General features: G+C 36.6%; 1 long non-coding RNA gene across 3 annotated transcripts in view; it reads left to right on the top strand.

The window, feature by feature from the left end:
- The window catches only part of LOC132667591 (uncharacterized), a 101,480-nt gene that overhangs the window by 79,251 nt on the left and 6,010 nt on the right, over positions 1-16,219 (top strand). For 2 of the 3 annotated variants that reach the window (XR_013555747.2, XR_009605250.3), the window contains exon 3: positions 10,342-10,534. The exons of the other annotated variant lie outside the window; for it this stretch is intronic. This is a non-coding gene — a long non-coding RNA (uncharacterized LOC132667591). Of the gene's footprint in view, positions 1-10,341; positions 10,535-16,219 lie in introns of those variants that run through there. 3 annotated transcript variants of the gene reach the window in all.

The following is a 16,219-nucleotide window of genomic DNA, read 5'->3' as shown; positions in this document are numbered from 1 at the left end:
CCACTGTGGCTTCTGGCCACATCTGACCAGAAGGGCTGGTGAGAACACCTAGGAGCTGTGTGGCCCACCAGTGCTTGAGCCGAGAGAAACATAGAGCCAATAGTTTTCAGAGCAAAGACAGTGGGCCTGTTTGGCCAGGGAACTTGGGGCATGGGTCAGCATGAGTTAAGACACTAAAGAACTTTACCAGCTTTAAAGCTCTTTCTCAACTGCACCTAAGCAGGGAAAATAATTCATAGTCCCATTCATTACTGAATACACCCTTTAACCTACCTGACCAAGGAACCCAATCAGAACACTCGGGAAGCCGTGTATCTTATTCAACAGCTCTGCTGACAGTAACACTTGAACAGAGAGCATAACCTGTGACTTTCCCCATCCACAGAGCAAAACCAGTGGCCTCATCTGACCAGAGAACTACAGTGAGCAATCTTTCTTGATTTGAGTCCCCAAGCAAAGAGCTGTACAGGCCCTGGGACCGATCCTGCTGCTCTGCAAGGGCAGCTACTTGCTTGCCCTCTGCAAGGGCTGTCTACTACTGAATATAAAACTCAGTCCCAACCATCTAGAAAGCCTGACCAGAGAATCCAGGCAACTGTAGAGGCCATTCTGCAGCCTCACTTGAGAACCAAGCCAGCCTATCCAACGGTTCTCAGCCAGTGGCACACTGGTCACATCCCTGACCTCAGAGCTCAAATAGTTACCTCACCCCTAAATAGACCATAATAGCAGGTCTTACCTCCCAGGAACATTACCAGGCAACACTCCCAGAAACCCAAACTGAGCTAACTTGTGAAGATCTGTCTCTGCCAAAACAAACCTATAAAATCTAGAAATGCACAGATAGCAATGTAAAGAATCAAGGAGCACCAAAAACAAACAAAAAAAACAAAACAAAACCAATCAAAAAAGAAAAACAAAACAAAACAAAAAAAAAACAGGTAAACCACTAAAGGAAACTGAGTTCTAATAACTGATCTTAAAGAAATAGAGATCTATGAACTGTCAGACAAAAAATTCCAAATAATCCTCTTAATGAAGTTTTAGTGCACTACATAACACACAACTAACTGAAATTAGGAAAACAATGCACGAAGAAAACAAGAAGTTCAACAAAGCAACAGAAGCCATCAGAAAAAAATTAAAACCAAAAAGCAGAAATCTTAGACTTGAGAAATACAATAATTGAACTGAAAAATTCAGTAGAAAGTTTCAAAAGCAGACTCGACCATGCAGAAGAAAGAGTCAGTGACCTGAAGATAGAACAATAGAAATTACCCCATCAGAGAAACAAACAAAAAAACCTAAAAATTAAGAAAACGTGTGAAGAAGATCTATGAGACATGTAGGACATAATGAAAAGAAACAATTCACATAATGAGAATTCCAGAAGGGAAAAAGACACAGAAAGTATATTTAAAACAATAATGACTAAAAACTCCCAAACATGGGAACAGAAATAAACATCCAGATCCATGAGGCCCAAAGGACTCCAAATTAGTAGAACCCAAATACAGTCACATTGAGACACATTATAATTAAATTGTCAAAAGTCAAAGACAAAGAAAGAATTTTAAAAACAACAAGAGAGAATTTTCATATAAGGGAAATCCCATTATACTAGATGTGGATATTTCTCAACAGAAACATTTCAGGCTAGTAGAGAATAGGATGACATATTCAAAATATTGAAAGAAATAAACCCAAGCAAGAATACTACACCTGGCAAAGCTTTCTTTCAGAAATTAAAGAGGGATATAAACTTTCCAGCACAAATAAAAGCTGAGGGAGTTCATTACCACTAGACCTGCCTTATAAGAAATGCTAAAGGCAGTTCTTTAAGTGGAAGTAAAAAGATGCTAATTAACATCATAAAAATATTTAAAAAAAAAATAACCTTAAACTCACTGGTAATCTTAAATATATAGTCAAAATTAAATTCTGTAATTTGGTAGTTGTGGCACAAAATATACTTACAACTCTAGTTTAAAAATACACAGTAGGGGCCCCTGGGTCAGTCGGTTGAGTGCCCAGCTCTTGATTTCAGCTCAGGTCATGATCCCAAGATTGGGGGGATCAGGCCCTGTGTCAGGCTCAGTGCTGAGCATGGAACCTGCATGGGGCACTCTCTCTCTCTCTCTCTCTCTCTCTCTCTCTCTCCTCCTCCTCCTCTCTTCTCCTTGCTTTCATGCGTGCACATGCACACACTCTCTCAAATATAAATAAAAAAATAAACAAATAGAGTAAAAATAACCATAACTACAACAATCTTGTTATTATTTACACAGTATAAAAAATATGTAAATTGTAACAGAAATAGCCTAAAATGTGAGGAAGAGAAGAAGCAAAAGTGTAAAGTTTGGGGATGGTTTTGAAGTTAAGTTGTTATCAGGTTAACATATAGTGCCACAAATTTAATATGTTTTATGTAAGCCTCCTGGTAACCAGGAGGGAAAAAACCTATACCAATTACAGCAAAGAACATGATAAAGAACTTATAGCATACTGATACCAAAGACATCTAAACATGAAAAAAGACAATAGGATAGGAAATAAAAAACAATAAATCTACAAAAACACCTGGAAAACAATCTTTAAAAATTAACAAAATAACAATTACTATTGTCTTTATCTATCAATAAGTACTTTAAAAATTTTTTTTTTCAATGTTTTTTATTTATTTTTGGGACAGAGAGAGACAGAGCATGAACGGGGGAGGGGCAGAGAGAGAGGGAGACACAGAATCGGAAACAGGCTCCAGGCTCCGAGCCATCAGCCCAGAGCCTGACGCGGGGCTCGAACTCACAGACCGCGAGATCGTGACCTGGCTGAAGTCGGACGCTTAACCGACTGCGCCACCCAGGCGCCCCTATCAATAAGTACTTTAATGTAAATGGGTTAAATTCTCCAATCAAAAGACATAGTAGGCTGAGTGGATTTAAAAACAACAACATGGACTTCAAGCTGTATTACAAAGCTGTAATCATCAAGACAGTATGGTACTGGCACAAGAACAGACACTCAGATCAATGGAACAGAATAGAGAACCCACAAACTGACCCACAAACATGTGGCCAACTAATCTTTGACAAAGCAGGAAAGAATATCCAATGGAATAAAGACAGTCTCTTTAGCAAGTGGTGCTGGAAAAACTGGACGGTGACATGCAGAAAAATGAACCTGAACCACTTTCCTACACCATACACAAAAATAAACTCAAAGTGGATCAAAGACCTCAGTGTAAGACAGGAAGCCATCAAAATCCTTGAAAAGAAACCAGGCAAAAACCTCTTTGACCTTGGCCACAGCAACTTCTTACTCAACATGTCTCCAGAGGCAAGGGAAACAAAAGCAAGAATGAACTATTGGGACCTCATCAAAATAAAAAGCTTCTGCACAGTGAAGGAAACAATCAGCAAAACTAAAAGGCAACCAATGGAATTGGAGAAGATATTTGCAAACAACATATCAGATAAAGGGGTATAGGGGCGCCTGGGTGGCGCAGTCGGTTAAGCGTCCGACTTCAACCAGGTCACGATCTCGCGGTCTGTGAGTTCGAGCCCCGCGTCAGGCTCTGGGCTGATGGCTCGGAGCCTGGAGCCTGTTTCCGATTCTGTGTCTCCCTCTCTCTCTGCCCCTCCCCCGTTCATGCTCTGTCTCTCTCTGTCCCAAAAATAAATAAAAAACGTTGAAAAAAAAAAATTAAAAAAAAAAAAAAAAAAAAAAAAAAAAGGGGTATAATCCAAAATCTATAAAGAACTGATCAAACTCAACACCCAAAAAAACAAACAATCCAGTGAAGAAATGGGCAAAAGACATGACTAGAAACTTCTCCAAAGAAGACATCCAGATAGCCAACTGACACATGAAAAAATGCTCAACATCACTCATCATCAGGGAAATACAAATCAAAACCATAATGAGATACTACCTCACACCTGTCAGAATGGCTAACATTAACAACTCCAGCAACAACGGATGTTGGCAAGGATGTGGAGAAAGAGGATCTCTTGCACTGCTAGTGGGAATGCAAACTGGTGCAGCCACTCTGGAAAACAATATGGAGGTTCCTCAAAAAATTAAAAATAGAACTACCCTATGACCCAGCAACTGCACTACTAGGTATTGATCCAAGGGATACAGGTATGCTGTTTCGAAGGGGCACATGCACCCCAATGTTTATAGCAGTGCTATTGACAATAGCCAAAATATGGAAAGAGCCCAAATGTCCATCAACAGATGAATGGAAAAAGAAGATATGGTATATATATACAATGGAGTATTATTCAGCAATGAAAAAGAATGAAATCTTGCCATTTGCAGCTACGTGGATGGAACTAGAGGGTATTATGCTAAGCAAAATTAGTCAGCCAGAGAAAGACAAATATCATGTGACTTCACTCATGAGGACTTTAAGATACAAGACAGATGAATACAGGGGAAGGGAAGCAAAAATAATATAAAAACAGGGAGGGGTACAAAAACATAAGAGACTCTTAAATATGGAGAGCAAACAGAGGGTTACTGGAGAGGTCGTGGGAGGGGGATGAGCTAAATGGATAAGGGGCATTAAGGAACGTACTCCTGAAATCATTGTTGCACTATATGCTAACTAACTTGGATGTAAATTTAAAAAATAAGTTAAATGAAGTTTAAATGAAGTTGGAAATTCAAAAACAACAACAACAAAAATGAAACAAAGCAAAACTAAACAAAAAAAACCCCAAGATCCGGCAATATGCTATATATAAGAGACTTATTTTAGCTTTAAGAACACACAGACTGGAGGCACCTGCATGGCTCAGTCATTTAAGCATCCAATTTTGGCTCAGGTCATGACGTCACAGTTCATGAGTTCCAGCCCCATGTCAGGCTCTGAGATGACAGCTTGGAGCCTGGAGCCTGCTTTAGATTCTGTGTCTCTGTCTCTCTCTGCCCCTTCCCCACTCATTCTCTCTGTCTCTCTATCTCTCTCTCTCTGTCAAAAATAAACATTAAAAAACAATTAAACACACACACACACACACACTCAATGTTAAGGGATAGAAAAACTCATTCCAAGCAAGTGGTAACAACAACAAAACAGGGTTAGCTATACTTACATCAGACAAAATAGAGTTTAAACTAAATATGGTAAAAAGAAACAAAGAAGGTCATTATATAATGATAAAGGAGTCAACCCACTGAGAAGATATAACAATTATAAAAATGTGGGTACCCAATATTGGAGCACCTAAATATATAAAACAAAACTAACAGACCATTCAAAGGAGAAATAAATGGTAATATAATAATAATTGAGGATTTAAATGCCCTGCTCTCATCTATGGATAGATCATCCAGACAGAATTAATAAGGAAACTGAAGATTGGAACACTGTAGACCAAATGGACCTAACAGACATATACAAACATTCTACCCAACAACAGAATACATATTTTTTTCAAGAGCACATGGAATATTTTCTAGGATAGACCATATATTAAGTTACAGAACCAGTCTTAGCAAATCCAAGAAGACTGAAATCATATTAAGTATCATATCTGACTACAATGGCATGAAACTAGAAATTAACAGCAAGAAGAAAAACTGGAAAATTAATGAATATATGGAAATTAAACAACACTCCCCTGAACAACCAATGGATCAAAGAAGAAATTAAAATGGTGATAAAAAAGTTTCTTGAGGCAAATGAAAATGAAAAACCAACATTTCAGAACTTATGGGATGCAGTGAAAGTAGTGCTAAGAGGGAAGTTGATAGAAAAAGATGCCTACAGTAAGAAGCAAAAAGTATCCCAAATAAGTCACCTAACTCTATATTTAAGAAACTTGAGAAAGAACAACCTAAGCCCAAAATTAGCAGAATAAATGAAATAATAAAGATTAGAATAGAAGTAAATTAGAGAACCGAAAAGAAATAGAAAAGATTAGCCAAACTAAGAGTTAGTTCTTTGAAAAGAAAAACAAAATTGACAAGCCCTTAACTAGACTAACCAAGAAAAAAAAAAAAGAGGACCCAAATCAATACACTTACAAATGAGAAATGAAATATTACAACAAATAACACAAAAATATAAAGGATCCTAAGAGACTACTATTAACAACTATATACCAACAAACTAGACAATCAAAAAGAATGGAAAATTTCTCAGAAATACTTGCTATTTACTTATCAAGACTGAATCAGGAAGAAATAGAAAATCTGAATAAACCAATTACTAGTAAAGAGATTGGATTAGTAATCAAAAATCTAAAGAAGAAAAGTTCAGGACCAGATGGCTTCACTGGTGAATTTTACCATTTAATAAGAAATTAGCACCAATCCTCAAAATCCCAAAAAACTGAAGAGAAGGGAACACTCCCAACTCATTTTATGAGGCCAGGATTATATTTATTCCAAAACCAGAAAAAGATACAACTAGAAAACTACAGACCAAGAAATCTGAGGAATATAGATTCAAAATTCTAAAAAAAAAAAAAAAAAAAAGTGCTAACAAACCAAATGCGCCCGCACATTAACAGGATCATTCACCATGATCAGGTGGGATTTATCCCTGGGACACAGGATGGTTCACCATATGCAAACCAATCATTGTGATACCTCACACTGACAGAATGAAAGAAAAGAATCATATAAGTGTCACAATAGATACAAAAAAAGCATTTGACAAAATTCAATGTCCATTCATGATAAAAAAAAAAAAACTTAACAATTTAGGCATAAAGGGAACATATGTCAACATAATGATGGCCATATATGACAAACCCATACCAAAAATCATAGTCAGTGGTGAAAGGTTGAAAACTTTTCCTCTAGATTAGGAATAAGACAAGGGTGCCCATTCTTACCACTCATATTCAACATAGTTACCACTCATATTCAACATAGTACTGGAAGTCCTACTTACAGTAATCAGGCATGAAAAAGAAATAGAATGTATCAGAATTGGAAAGGAAGAAGTAAAATTGCCTCTATTTGCAGATGACATGATTTGATATATGGAAAATCCCGAAGACACACCAAAAACCTGTTAGATCTTATCAGTGAATTCAGTGATGTTGCAAGATATGAAATTAACATACAAAATTCAGTAGAATTTCTAAATACTAACAACAAATTTTCTGAAAAAGAAGTAAAGAAACCAATCCTATTACAATAACATCAAAAACAATAAAATACTTAGGAATAAATTTAACCAAGGGGGTGAAAGATCTCTACTCTGAAAACCATAAGACATAATGAAAGAAAATGAAGAAAACACAAATAAGTGGAAAACTATCCTGTGTTCATGGATTGAAAGCATTAATATTGTTAAAATGTCAATCCTACCAAAAGCCATCTATAGACTCAATGTAATAGCTATCAAGATTCTGATGGCATTTTTTTTTTACAGAATTAGAAAAAAACACTTCTAAAATTTATATGGAACCACAAAAGATCCTGAATAGCCAAAGAAATCCTGAGAAAGAATGACAAAGCAGAAGGCATCACACTTCCTGATTTCAAGCTATACTATAAAGCTATAGAAATTTGGGGCACCAGGGTCGCTCAGTGGGTTTAGCGTCCAACTTCGCTAAAGTCGTGATCTCGCAGTTTGTGAGTTCAAGCCTGCTTCAGATTCTGTGTCTCCCTCTCTCTCTGCCCCTCCCCCACTCATGCTCTGTCTCTGTCTCAAAAATAAACACTAGGGGCACCTGGGTGGCTCAGTTGGTTAGGCGGCTGACTTCGGCTCAGGTCATGATCTCGCGGTCCGTGAGATCGAGCCCCGCGTCGGGCTCTGTGCTGACAGCTCAGAGCCTGGATCCTGTTTCAGATTCTGTGTCTCCCTCTCTCTCTGACCCTCCCCTGTTCATGCTCTGTCTCTCTCTGTCTCAAAAATAAATAAATGTTAAAAAATTAAAAAAAAAAAAAAAAAAACACTAAAAAAAAAAAAAAAGAAATTAAAGCAGTATAGTAATGGCATAAAAATAGACAAATAGATCAATGGAACACAACCAAGAATCCATAAATAAAACTCAAGCATAGGGGTGCCTGGGTGACTCAGTCAGTTGAACATCAGACTCTTGGTTTTGGCTCAGGTCTTAAATCTCACAGTTCATGGGTGCAAGCCCCACATAGGGCTCTGTGCTGACAGGGCAGACCCTGCTTGGGATTATTTCTCTCCCTCTCTCTCTGCCCCTCCCCACTCTCTCTCTCTCTCTCAAAATAAACAAATAAATTTTAAAAAATAAATAAGTAAAACTCAAGCATATATAATCAACTAATATTTGATAAGGAAACCAAGAATAACACTACTATTGAATCCATATTCCTCAGATTTCTTGGTCTGTAGCCATGAAAAAATGAGAAAAATCCTATTTGCAAAACATGGATAGACCTGGAAGGCATTATGCTATGAGACGTAAGTCAGACAGAGAAAGACAAATACTGTATGATCTTACTTACATGCAGAATCTAAAAACAACAACAACAACAAAAGCACCACACCAAACTCATATGAGTTTCTATGAGATCAGACTTGCAGTTACCAGAGGCAAAGGGTTGGGGGAGGAGGAATTGGAACAAGTTGGTCAAAACGTGCAAACTTTAAGCTATAAGATAAATAAGTATAAGGGATGTGATGTACAACATGATGACTGGTAGCTGACACTCTGTATGATAGAAAGGAAGGTTGTTAAGAGAGTAAATTTTAAGAGCTGTCATCACAAGGAGTATTTTTTTTCCTTTTTCTTCTTTCTTTCCTTTATATTGTACCTACATGGGAAGATGGGTGTTAGCTGAACCTATTATGGTAATGATTTCACAATATATGTAAATCAAACCATCATGCTGTAGGCTTTAAACTTGTGCAGTGATGTATGTCAATTATTTCTCAATAAAATTGGAAAAAAGTAGATACTATAATTATCCCAGTTTCACAGATGAGAGAACTAAGGCTAAATGGTTTAAGCAATTTGCCAAAGATACTGAACTCTTAATCATCACTAGATTTCCTTGTGGCTAAGCAAGATAATACATATACATGAAGGATACCAAACTATTAGCCATCTTACTATTGAAGAGTTTTATCAAAGTGCTCATAGTTTCCTTAAATTTTGTTTTAAACCTCTGTGAGAATTTTCTAAGTTTACACTATTATAGTGTTGAATGATTACTTGAATTCATGATAAATGTGGTGACCTTTGTTTATTCTTGATGATCGCATCCCATTTCTAACATTTCCCATTTGATTCATTTATGGGAATTTAGTGAGATATCTGCCACTGTCTTCCTCTCCCTCTCAGAATTGTACCAAGAACACGAACCCACACCATATACAAAAGATATTTAAACAACTTCAGGTTAAGGAGTTTATTTAACTATGGTTACTTGAAGGATAGTAGAGCTGGCATTGTTTAAAAATAACAAGAAACTGTTGGAGCAGTTTAATAAAGGTATCAGTTTTATGTCACAGTAGAAACCTTAACTGATTTCTCGGTTGAAAACTCTATCTTTTTCTAGGAATTAAAGATAGAAAACATATTCTCTAGCATATATAGTGATAATCCTGTTTAGGCACTAAATATACTTAATCAAACATAATATAAAATATCCACAGGGGGCGCCTGGGTGGCTTGGTCGGTTGGGCGTCCGACTTCGGCTCAGGTCATGATCTCACGGTCTGTGGGTTCGAGCCCCGCGTCGGGCTCTGTGCTGACAGCTCAGAGCCTGGAGCCTGTTTCAGATTCTGTGTCTCCCTCTCGCTGACCCTCCCCTGTTCATGCTCTGTCTCTCTCTGTCTCAAAAATAAATAAACGTTAAAAAAAAAAAAATTTAAAATACCCACAGAGTTACCTTCTATTTGTCCATACACAAATAAAGTGCCTGTGGATATATTAGAAATTATCTTTTATAAATAATTATCATGCAACATAATTTTGATTATTCCCAACAATAAGCATTTATTTAATTTGTTTTAATGTATCTTCCATTTGGTTGAACAATAAAATGTGCTCCTTATATTTACTTTTTATAGTATATAGTCTATTTAGTACTACCTTCTCTTCAAAACAAACAAAAACAGAAATATTATGTGATGTGATTTTTCATGTGTCTGTCTTTGTTTCCAAAAGGTTTTTAGAATAACTAAACAACCAAGTTCAGGGAGGTTTTGTTCATGCAAAACTGAAAAAGACATATGATAGGTTTATCCTAAATGTCAGAGATATATTTCCAAGAAGTTAAAGTGAAATATTATACCCTTAAACCTGATATTAAGATATCTGATACTAGATTACATGAAAGTAACACTTATTTTTATATTACGATAAGGCTAATTTTTCCTGTTATTTATTGCAGAAAGAATAATAAAATGTTTCTCTTACACGGCAGACCGAGAATTGTCAACTAAGATGCAATTGCAATAATTATTACTGATGAGGATGCAAAACACAGAAATAGCATTACTTGCTGACAGATCACAGGGCTAGTGTGGGTTACTAGAAGCAACAAAAATTACATTTCCCCTTGAATAGAAAATAAACTTTCTATGGAAATCTCTGAGAAATGAATGGATTCACTTATTGTAATCTTATTTACACAAAACTGTTTCCTGAGCTGAATTGCTAAATTTTATAGTTATATCAATACGTATAATTATTTATAAATGTTCTAAAAACTAAATTCTAAATGAATGCATTCTTTTATCCTCAGGAATGTTATGTTACTGATCACATAATTTGAGTGTTCTTTCTAAATAATGTGTGTATTTATTCATTAAATTAGCTTTATTGATTGTTTATCACAGACCTAACAGTTTTTTCTAGCCTGAGGATACAAAATTGCCAAAGATGCAGTCACTGTTCCCAAGAAGCCTAGTGTGGTTGGGAGATAAAAGCGCAACAGAATAACAATAAATAATGCAGGTAGCAGTAAGGTAAATGTAGACATGCAAAACTACTCAGGCCTCATAAAGAGTAGATAAATTATCATATCTAATGTTAGGGATTAACCAAGGAAAGAAGAAGCTGTCAGGAAGATTTCTTGCAGGAGCTGCACCTAAGTTTTAGCTGATAAATTGGCTAGATAAAAGCATTTACGAGAAATGGTGCTGGGAATATTTCAGGTAGAAATACATATAGGAGAAAAGACAAAAAGATAAGAAAGTTCATGGCATGTTGGGTAAACTCCAAGCAGTGTGGAGTGACTTAAGCATAAAATAAAATGCAAGTCACAACAATGGACTTCCAGTTCCAAGATGGAAGTAGAAGTTGGCATTTTGCTTATTGTATTCCTGGAAGTCATCCAAATAGAATGAGGAGAAAGAAAAACAAGATACAATCCCATTTTCAAAGCAAAATCAGGGAACAGCTAAATCCTAGGTGAAACTGGAGAAAAGACTGACAAAAATTAATAGAGAAGAGTTGGGGAGTACATTCAAGAAGAAGCAAAGAGAGGATGCCTTGGCTGTAGATTGCCAAAAGAACCAGAAAAATCCACTTCACATTGGGAGAGGGCACACTTTGATGTGAAAAACTAAGTTCCTTATTTGCAATGGTGAAAACCAATATTAGACAATGGTTACAATGTTTCTTTGGATCTAGTTTGGGTATGAAAAGCAGAGGTAGGTTATCTATATGAAAATAAGTTCATATATGAAGATAGGAAGCTGTGGTAGCAGAAGAAAAACACCCAGTGCTCATCCCCAAAAGTGTCCTCCTTAATGCCCCTTGCCCATTTAGCCCACCCTCCCACCCAACACCCCTCCAGCAACCCTCAGTTTGTTCTCTGTATTTAAGAGTCTCTTATGGTTTGTCTCTCTCCCCGTTTTTATATTATTTTTGCTTCCCTTCCTTTATGTCCATCTATTTTGTATCTTTTTCTGACTGCCTTATTTTGCTTAGCATAATACACTCTAGTCCCATCCATATTGTTGCAAATGGCAAGATTTCATGCTTTTGATCCCTGAGTAACATTCCATTGTATGTACATACCACATCATCTTTATCCAATCATCAGTTGATGGACATTTGGGGTCCTTCCATATTTTGGCTACTGTCAATAATGCTGCTATAAACATTGGGGTGCATGAGCCCATTTGAAACAGCACTCCTGTATCCTTTGGATGAATACCTAGTGGTACAATTGCTGGGTTGTAGGGTAGTTCTATTTTTAATATTTGAGGAACCTCATGCTGTTTTCCAGAGTGGCTGCACCAGTTTGCATTCCCACCAGCAGTGCAAAACTGTTCCTCTTTCTCTGCATCCTCACCAACATCTGTTGTTGTCTGAGTTGTTAATTTTAGCCACTCTGACCAGTGTGAGGTGGTATCTCATTGTGGTTTCTATTCGTGTTTCCCTGATGATGAGTGATGTTGAGCATCTTTTCATATGTCTGTTAGCCATCTGGATGTCCTCTTTGGAAAAGTGTCTTTAAAAAGATGGTTTTGGACTGTGTTGTTGTAATTTTCATTGGCTTCCATGACTTTTTAATTTCCTCTAACTTCTTGGTTAACCTATTCATTCTTTAGTAGGATGTTCTTTAGTCTCCAAGTATTTGTTGTCTTTCCAAAGTTTTTCTTGTGCTTCATTTCAAGTTTCATAGTGTTGTGGTCTGAATATATGCATGGCATGATCTCGATCTTTTTGTACTTGTTGAGGGCTGATTTGTGTCCCAGTGTGTGATATATCCTGGAGAATGTTCCATGTGCACTCGAGAAGAATGTTCATTCTGCTGCTTTAGGATGAAATGTTCTGAATATATCTGTTAACTCCATCCAGTCCAGTGTTTTATTAAAACTATTGTTTCCTTGTTGATTCTCTGCTTAGATTATCTGTCCATTGCTGTAACTAGGGTGTTGAAGTCCCCTACTATTATGGTATTGTTATGAATGACTTACTTTATGTTTGTGGTTAATTGATTTATATATTTGGTTGTTCACGTTGGGTGCATAAGTATTGCAATTGTTAGATCTTCTTGGTGGATATTAATTATGATATAATGCCCTTCTTCATCTCTTGTTACAGTTTTTATTTTAAAATCTGTTTTGTGTGATATAAGTATGGCTACTGCAGCTTTCTTTTGATGACCATTAGCATGATAGATTGTTCTACCTCCCCTTACTTTCATCTGAGGTGTCTTTAGGTCTAAAATGAGCCTCTTGTAAGCAGCAAATATATGGTCTCATTTTCTTATCCATTCTAATACCCTATGTCTTTTGGTTGGAGTGTTTAGTCCATTGACATTTAGAGTATTGAAAGGTATGTTTTTAGTGCCATTGTGTTGCCTGTAGAGTTGGTGTTTCTGGTGATGTTCTCTGGTCCTTTCTAGTCTTTTTTGCTTTTGTTCTTTTTTGGTTTGTATCATCTTTTCTCCACTCATGGATAGCTTAGTGATCATGAACTCCTTTAGTTTTTGTTTCTCTGGGAAACTGTTTATCTTTCCTTCTATTTTGAATGACAGTTTTTCCAGATAAAGAATTCTTGGCTGCATATTTGTCTTATTCAGTAAGTTGAATGTATGCTGCTAATCCTTTCTGGCCTGCTAAGTTTCTGTGGATAGGTCTGCTGCGACCCTGATCTGTGTTCCCTTATTGGTTAAGGACTTTTGTTCCCTTGCTTATTTCATAATTCTTTCCTTGTCTGTGTATTTTGTTAATTTGACTATGATACACCATGGGGATGGTCAGTTTTTGTTGAATCTGATGGGAGTAGGCTGTGCTTCTTGGATTTTGATGTCTATACCCTTCCTCAGATTAGGAAAGTTTTCTGCTGTAATTAGCTCATCTAAACCTTCTGCCCATGTTTCTCTGTCTTCATCTTCTGGGACTCCTCTTATTCAGATGTTATTCCTCCTTAATAAGTCACTAAGTTCTCTAAGTCTTGTATCTTTTGCCTTTGTTTCCTTCTTTTTTTCTGCTTCATTATTCTTCATAATTTTGCCTTCTATATAGATGATTCGCTGCTCTGCTTTGTCCAGGCTTGCCATTGTGGCATCCATTTGAGACTGCATCTTGGTTATAGCATTTTTAATTTTGTTCTGACTAGATTTAACTTCTTCTATCTCTGCAGAAAGGAATCTATGCTTTTTTCAACCCCAGCTAGTATTCATGGTTTTAAATTTTAGTTCAGACACCTTGCTTATATCTATCTGTCATTTGACCTGTCATTGACCAGTCAAGGACCTGGCTGTCATTTCTTCCTGTTCTTTTTTTGTTATTTTAGAGGAAGAAAAAAAATTAATAAAATTAATTGAGTATGGGGTGTTTTTCTATTTCTTTGTGTCTTATTCAATTTCCTTCATAAGCTTCTATAGTTTTCAGCATACTTACCTTTTATATCTTTGGTTAGGTTTATTCTTAGGTATTTTATGGTTCTTGGTGCAATTGTAAATGGGATCGATTTCTTGATTTCTCTTTCTGTTGCTTCTTTATTGGTGTATAGAAATACAACCAATTTCTGTACATTAATTTTGTATCCTCCAACTTTGCTGAATTCATGTATCAGTTCTAGCAGCTTTTTGGTGGAGTCTTTGGGTTTTTTATGTAGAGTATCATGTCATCTGTAAAAAGCGAAAGGTTGACTTCTTTGTCAATTTGGATGCCTTTTATTTCATTATGTTGTCTGATTCCTAAGGCTAGGGCTTCCAACACTATGTTAAACAACAGTGGTGAGAGTGGACATCCCTGTCGTGTTCCTGATCTCAAGGGGAAAGCTCTCAGTTTTTCCCCATTGAGGATGATATTAGCTGTGGGCTTTTCATATATGGTTTTTATGATGTTAAGGTATGTTCCTTCTATCTCAACTTTCTGGAAGGTTTTTATTAAGAAATGATGCTGTATTTTGTCAAATGCTTTTTCTGCATCTATTGACAGGATCATGTGGTTCTTATCCTTTCTTCTATTAATGTGATGTATCACATTGATTGATTTGCAAATATTGAACCAGCCCTGCAGCCCAAGAATGAATCTCACTTGATCATGGTGAATGATTCTTTTAATTTATTGTTGAATTTGATTTGCTAGTAACTTGTTGAGAATTTCACATCCATGTTCATCAGGGTATTGGCCTATAATTCTTTTTAGTGGGGTCTCTAAGTGGTTTGGGAAATCAGGATAATACTGGCTTTACAGAATGAGTCTGGAAGCTTTCCTTCTGTTTCTATTTTTTGAAGGATAAGTATTAACTCTGCTTTAAATGTCTGGTAGAATTCTCCTGGTAAGCAATTTGGCCCAGGACTCTCATTTGTTGGGAGATTTTTGATAACTGATTCAATTTCTTCACTGATTATGGCTGTATCCAAATTATCTGTTTCTTCCCATTTGAGCTTTGGTAGTATATGGGTGTCTAAATTTGTCCATTTCCTCCAGGTTGTCCAGTTTGTTGGAATATAATTTCTCATAGTACTCTCTGATAATTGTTTGTAGTTCTCTGGTGTTGGTTGTGATCTCTCCTCTTTCATTCATGATTCTATCTATTTGGGTTCTCTCTGAAAGAAGCAGCTTTTAGACTTGAGGTAACATGGTAACAGAACTTTAATTTTGCTCATGTTTGATCCAAGGCTATGCTCTTCAGGATTCCATGTGAAAACACTGATGAGTAAATTTATCATGGTATCTCCATTCCCTTTCCCAAAAATTGTTTTAAGCAAAGACATATAACACAATTCTGATCTTGAGGCTGAAGAAGAGTCTAATGGCAGGTGGGGAGGGCTTCTGGGAAATGCTTTCCTCCATATGGAAAAGAGATGTTTGATGGGGCATGAGGAGGGTGCAGAGAATTTCCCTTCCTTTCTCTCAAAATTACCATGCTTAAAAGCTTATATCAACCAATCCTAGAACTGCTCTGCCTCCAGGATACGTTCTAAATACCTCCATTCTTACCTCCTCTTGAGATGGGTATTTGATAAGATTTGAAAAAGAAACAAATATTCTCTTAAGAAAACAATGCATAGGAGTTGTACTTTAATAAATTATGTGAAAATTAATAATTTAAAAAGCCCCATCTCATTTAGAATAAAGTTGGGAGGCCAGCAGGGGGAGCTCTTACACCCAGCACCAGTTCTCAATAACACACCCAACAGGAAGAGAAGGACCTTACAAGTCCATACTACGTGACTGTGCCAGACAGAAGAAGGAACATTCTTCTACCTCTGGCAGCAGCCCAGCCCAGTCCATGAGAAGCCATTATGCTCAAACTCCCAGTTCACTCTAATAGACTTTTAGTTTATAACAGTGCCT

The sequence above is a fragment of the Panthera onca genome, chromosome B2 (genome assembly GCF_046562875.1).
Source record: "Panthera onca isolate mPanOnc1 chromosome B2, mPanOnc1 haplotype 2, whole genome shotgun sequence".
Lineage (NCBI taxonomy): Eukaryota > Metazoa > Chordata > Mammalia > Carnivora > Felidae > Panthera > Panthera onca.
Note: the sequence above shows the minus strand (reverse complement) of the source record. Positions and strands in the feature narration are given on the sequence as shown.